This window comes from Anomalospiza imberbis, chromosome 4 (genome assembly GCF_031753505.1).
Source record: "Anomalospiza imberbis isolate Cuckoo-Finch-1a 21T00152 chromosome 4, ASM3175350v1, whole genome shotgun sequence".
Classification (NCBI taxonomy): Eukaryota; Metazoa; Chordata; class Aves; order Passeriformes; family Viduidae; genus Anomalospiza; species Anomalospiza imberbis.
This window is the reverse complement of record NC_089684.1, coordinates 43,495,963-43,502,425: the sequence shown is the minus strand read 5'-3', so window position 1 is coordinate 43,502,425 and position 6,463 is coordinate 43,495,963. Positions and strand designations below refer to the sequence as shown.

The 6,463-nt window shown below is 47.3% G+C and overlaps 1 long non-coding RNA gene across 1 annotated transcript in view; it reads left to right on the top strand.

Moving 5' to 3' along the window:
- Nucleotides 1–4,483, top strand: part of LOC137472769 (uncharacterized) — a 119,599-nt gene extending 115,116 nt beyond the window's left edge. The window contains exons 3-5 of the long non-coding RNA XR_010998401.1: nucleotides 2,510–2,613; nucleotides 2,747–2,853; nucleotides 3,529–4,483. This is a non-coding gene — a long non-coding RNA (uncharacterized lncRNA). The remainder of the gene's footprint in view (nucleotides 1–2,509; nucleotides 2,614–2,746; nucleotides 2,854–3,528) is intronic.
- Nucleotides 4,484–6,463: the final 1,980 nt, after the last annotated feature.

Here is a 6,463-nt window from a genome sequence, read left to right as displayed (position 1 = left end):
TTAAAAGAACTGAGGCATGTTCCTGTGTGTGAAAGGAGAGAAAATTATTTGTTTCTGTGGGGAACAGAGTGAGGGGAGAAAGGAAATGATTGCAGTGACATGGCAGAGTGGTGCCTGAGATGCTGATAAATTGGGGCCTTTTGGAAACATCGAGGCACCCATGGAGCGCTTGTGTCACTGAAGCGTGCCAGGCCCAAGAGTATGCTGAGCCAATTTGAGTGTGTTTCGGGACAGAATATCCAGGGACAAATATAGTGAAGAGCAGAGCAGATAAAGCCCCAGAGCAGGATGCGCCCTCTGCATGGCGCACAGTTCAGTGGATGCCACGGTGTGTGTGGAGCAGCAGCAGAGCACCCAGAGCCCTGCTTCCCAAAGCCCTTGCTTTGCCTGGCCCTGCCTGGGAGCTGCAGTCACTGCTGGAACATCTGTGTTTATTTTGCATGACAAACTTGTTCCTGGGCTCTGACAAAACGCATGCTGGTCTGGGACTGGGGTTTGGGCTCCTCGGCAGGGCTGTGCCGTAGTGCTCGGCTGGCCCTGTGCTGCTCTATAATACATATTACATTACTTCATCCATAGTTAATGACAAGTGTGCTATATTTTTAATCTTTATAGCTTTATTGTGTGCAAGTGGTTTTAATAATTGGTGCTGCTGGATGGTTACTTCCCAGAATTACCCTGCAAAATTGCTGTGTTTTCAGCCTTCAGTTGCGCAGGTTGTAAATTATAAACTTGGTTAGTAATAAACTTGGCGCTCTCTCAGTGCTCTGTGGAGAAGCCAACCTGTAACAACAGCAAAAAGATACATGCTGGCAAAAATTCCTCCCCGAAGCTATCCTCATCCTGTGTGCATGGCCTGTGGGGTAAAGAGGCCCTGTGGTAACCCCTGCTTATGCTCTGTGTGTGTGACCATGAGCAGGAAAATAACTGCAATGAGACAGGGATAGTGGTAAGGAGCAAAGGGGCTTGGGGACTCCCTGAACCACCCCCCCACCCCCCACCTCCTCCAAGACATTCCTCGGTCTCCTACCCATGTGGAGCACAAGCACTTCTGCTAGAATTGTGATAAACAGGGCAAGTGGTATCCAAATATGTCTGTTGGTGTCCTGAGCCTGAACTGGGGCTCTGGAATGGGGTTGCACATGACTGGTGCTGGGACTGTAGCCTTGTCTCGTGTGGAGTCTCTGCTCATCCCATCAGAGGGCTGAGCTTAGGGTGCTGCCCTCCAGTGCAACACACGTACTGTAAAGCCTGGGGCAAGCAGAACATTTTTATTTAAAAAAAGGAAAGAATGCAAAACTGGGTGAAGGTGTTCTGGAGGCTTCCTGTTTCAGCTGGCTCGTTCTGTTTGGCATTTCTCAGTTCTCTTCTCCTGGGCACGTCCCCAGCAGGATGATGATAGTGCCTCCCCTTCCCCTGTGCCCTGGGGTGGTGAGGGCTGCGTCCTTCCCTCCTGTGCTGCCTTGGCTCCCAGTTTCCACCCCAGAGAGCCAGGGGCCCAGGTGCTGGGGCAGCCCCCCAAGCCCTACGCACAGACAGTCCCCAGCATCCCAAGGAATGCTGTGAGCACGGCAAACACACAGCATCTCTCCGGAGGCGCAGGTCTGGGATGGCCTCAGGTAACAGCAGCTCCTTTGATCGGGCTTGTTGCCTTCAGCCTCCAGCTGCTGGCGACGTTCCGCTGCCTCTGAAACCCTGTTCACCCGTGGGCAATATCCACCTGCTTCAGTCCTTGGAGCCAGGCAGGGGATGTGAAATGTACTCTTGGAGTGCCTTCAGGAGTTACTGGAATAGCTGATGATCAGCCTGCAGGAAGATGGGAGTCTGGGGGAGGGTGTCAAGGGCCAGGCAGCACTTTGAGCAACCACACAGCCTGCAGAGCTGAGCAGTCCTCAGCTGGGGACAGGCTTGAGTCCTACCCACCATCTCTGCTTTAAAGCAACACCCAGACCTCCCTTAAATTACTGAGTTTCTTATATTCCAGCTTGGGATGAAACTCTGTGTAATTTTCAGTGACATTTTTAAACCTTATATGGACACAATGAAGTATTAATATCTGTAGCAAGACAAGACCTAAAGTGGTAATTCATAACAAATAAATTACTTTGTGCTTTAAGCTTCTTTACTTCCCCCAGAAACATTGAAGATGTGGGGTTCCTAAAAAAACCATGTATCTTTAAGTCCCCAGGTAATAATGGGTGAAAACATTTTTCATTAGTTCCTGAGCTTTGAGATGCAAACATTTGGTTTTCACCCTTCACTCTGTGTGGGTCAGCCTCTAGTTGCTGGGAAGTGACTGGCTTTGCGGGTGGCTGTGCATTTCCAGGTTACTTGTCCTCTGTGGATACAAGTGAATTGGGGAATCTTTATGGTTTGACCAAGGTGCTTCAGTACATGTTTAGCTTATGTCTTTGGGGCTCAGGCACCTGTTGAATGAAAGATTTTTCATCATGAAATGTTTGAGCATTTTCCCGTGACTTGGCTAACCATCCTTTTGCAGGCATTGCAGTGCCTTGTGGCCCAGCTGTCTCCTGGATCTCTGTAGTACCTGGCACGGCCACAGTGGACCTGCCAGGTGACAACCGTGAGGCACAGCAGGAGGTGAAGGCTAAGGTAGGAGATGCTCCAGTCTTATTTATACATTAAACACATTGAAAAACAGATTACCACTGAAGCACGTAAACACACGCTGACACTGACTGAAGCACACAAACACACGCTGACACTGACTGAAGCACACAAACAGATGCAAACACTGTGATTCCAAGTGCGTTCAGGGACATCCACCTTTCTTCTGATGGCTGGAACAGAACAGTGATCCTGTTTGAGCTGCATTGGACTGAATAAATTAAGGTAAGAGGGAGGGGATTTTAAAAAAAATAAAGCAGCTTTTTTCTGCACACATGCCTTTGTTGTCTCCTTTTGGATGCTGTGATTTCCATTTTACTTTGTGTCTATTGCCAGTTATGCAGAGCACTGGTTCACTGTGAGCACTTGTCATAATGTGTGTGATTTCTTACTGATGGTGTCCAGTTTGTTTCAGTTAACATATTTGTGGGCAAAGATTTAATTCAGATGTGTGTTCAAGACCACCTGATTTGATAGAGGCTTTGAGCAGGGTTTAGCCTTGTGGAACACATTGGGGGGGGTGCCAGGCTGAGTGGGGAGGTGCCTGTGCCCATGCTGCACTTAGCCAAGAGCTGCTCTGCTGAAGGCTTTGAGGGAGTTCTCCTCACTAATTAATCATCCTGTCTGAAACAAATAAGATTATCACTACTTTTTGTTGAATTTTGAAATCCCAATTATGGCTATGCTTGATGGAGGAGAGAGCAAGTTCAACAAGTCCTTGTTTCCACTGTTCAAGTGTTCACTTTAACACAGGCTGTTGTGTGTTTGAAAATCAGTGTGTTAATGCTGTGTGTGCCTCACTCCCCTGAGACCAGCTGCAGTGCATGTTTCAACCAGTGCACAGTGTTCCTGGAACTGGGACCTCTTTGTGACATGGGGTTTGGACCCCACATCCTGTAGGCTTGTGACAGTCCTTCTAACAGTCCGTGTGGTTGCGGTGTCTGGGAGAGGAGACTTTGGGAAATTCCTCTTGGGAAAGGCCTGCTGCTGTTACTGAGGTGCTGAATCACACAGGGGAGTTGGGCTGGTAAGGCTTGAGGAACCCCACTGCTGGGCAGGTGTGGGCGGGGACACAGCCTGAGCACAGGCTGTTGGGAGCTGAATGTGCTGAGCTTAGGGCAGGGCTGTGGCACCTGCTGGGCTGCTTAAATCAGGTGTTGTGTCTCATTTACTTTTTGCAAAGAGTGTAAAGAGACAGAACTGATCAAGGTCCCTCCTAAAGGGGGGTGTACTGGCTTAACCCCAAAATCAGCTGTGAGGTGAACCTGATCTCAAATACTGGGACACCTCAAAGCTTTGTCCTTAGAAAGTACACTTTTCCTCTGACAGACTGCAAATTAGTTAATAGTTTCCAGCAACCAAAAATGTACTAAAGCATGATTTGAGCAGGAAGGAAGCCACCAGCAGTGCTGCCACCTCTTTGACAGCTCTTCTAATCACCATAGCTTTATCAAGAAGTGTTAAGTTGTATTTTTTTATTGATATTTAAGAATAAATTCTTACAACATCATCTCTATAAAAGGTTCATCACAGACCAAATACCACTCTAACCTTTTAAGCTTCTACAGTAAAAACTGTCGTCTTTATTTATCTAAGTTTGGGAGAGATACAAATGTAATCATAACCCCCAAGGCAAAATTTTATGGCAGTTTTCAGAACTCCTCTCTATAAAAACTACTCAAAGCTACCAACATAAAAGCTCCCAATAAAATTTGCTTTAGATCCTAGTCATAAAGCATGAATTTTTTTCCTGGTCGTGGAACTACAGGTGTCCGGTTGGCAGCGCTGGTCGCTGCTGGATCCCCTGGCAATGCCAGGCTCCATATATCTGCTGGGTCAGGTGGGCAAGGAGGGGCTGCTGCCCCCCGAGCTCTGCCTTTCCTCATTCCAACACAGCCAGTGGGTGCCTGTTGCTGTGCCTGGTGGCAAGCATGGGCACAGGAGATGTGGTTAGATTGTGGCTGGGGCAAGTCTGTAAGTGAGCAAAATCGTTGGGTATGTGAAGAACTGTACAATAAAAACAAGCTGAAAAAGAACATTTCAGGCAGTAATGTAGAACACGGGACTCTCTTCTTGGCTGTTTAAACATTGGGGTCTGCACTTTTTTTGCAAGACTGGTGGCCCTCCAGGTCTTACTTTGGTGGCATAGGAATCCATGCACCAGAGGTTGCCTTAATTAAAGATTCCTTACTGTTATCTGCATGTACAGTGTTAACAGCAAGTAGAAAACCCTTTATGTACATTTAGGTGAGAAACCTAATCCGGACCCGTGTGCCATGAGGCTGGGCTGAGCTGAGCTGGAGGAAACAAGGTTGGGCTAGGGGGTTCCAGGCCTACTGTGTTCTTGAAATGCAGTGCAGGATTAAATCTCTACAGGCTTTTGTGGATTCTTGGCAACTAAAGCCTCACACTTTATCAGCCTAGATTAATTTGCTTTTACTGTGCAGAGTGGATTTAACCCTGTTACCTCACTCTGGATGATTTCTGTTCAGAGGCCTGAACCTACTTTTCTGACTGGAATTACTGGAATTAGGAGAAAATCTAACATAGCACAAAGCTGCTGCTGGTAAAGGAGAGCAGAGACAATTCCCAGATGTGCAATAAAAAGCACAGCCGCCTTCTTTGGGTACATGCCTCAAAGCATCCCAAAAATGTCATGATAAGTAATAGCAACTTGATGTAAAAGTGCGCTTGGATGCAAGTGTTTTTCTGAGGCGAAAATACTAGTATGTTGATTCCTAAAACTGCTTTTTTAGGGACTGCAGGAGGTTGGAGGTGGTCCAGAAAGCCTTCACCTGGTCGCCCACATCTTGTGTTTGCAAGCCTTGGCCTTGCTTGTTATTCCAAGCACCCGCTGCATGCTCTGACTGTTCCATAGCTGGGAAAAATTAGGTGCTTGCTGGTCTCAGCTGATGGTCCTTTGTGAGGAGGGTGGGAAGCCCACAGCCCCATCTTTTGCGAAGTTTACTTCCCATGGTGCTTCCCAAGGGCTTTTTCCTCCTGACTCCCTGTGCTGTTCTGCAGAGACGTCCTTGGGAGCTCTAGAACTGCCAGGAAGGGGCAGTCAGGGAAATCAGGTAGATCCAATAGTTGCATAACATGTATAATAAAAGCTATGATTAATGACAGGGCTTTTCTGTTTATTTTAAAGTAGACTTAAATTACGAATCTGCCTTCTCAGTTGTGTGTGATGCCAGGAATTGGCTCTGGGAGCATTCCCAAGCTGGCTGTTAGAGCTGTGTTCCTATTTCCCTGTCTTTGCTCCATTGTAGAGGCTGCTGGGTACTTCCTGTCTGCTGGGTCTGTGATTACTGGTGAATTCTGCTTTGTGGGTGCTGTGTGACACAGGAACTTTTCCCCAGTGCCCATCCTGAATTATCAGTTAGCTTAGGGCTGTTGGGTCTTTGCTGTGTCCCAGCTAAGAAAAGCTATACTAAGTGTATGTTGGTGAGAAAGGTTCAGAGAAAGGATGTTTTTTTCTTGTCTGGAGGACTGACAAACTGATACCTTCTCTGGCTGCATGGGCAAAACTACACAGCAGCCACCAGCTCTTCCTTGCTTCCCTTCTTCCTGACAGTCCTGAGGGAGCCTGAAGCATAGAGTAGCCTGTGAGTCCTAAATGGCCTTCAACAGCCATGTCCTTCCAAAGCCATGTCCTGACAAGTTAAAAATCTGTACTAAACTAATGAGACTGTTCCTTGTAGTGGCAACCAACCATACACTCCCTCTTATGGCACCTTCTAATTACTGTTAGCAATGATAGAGGTTTTGGGTCACTGCTTTTGGAAACAAGCAGACCAGGAAACTTGTTCCTCCTAGAAACAGTCATTCCAAG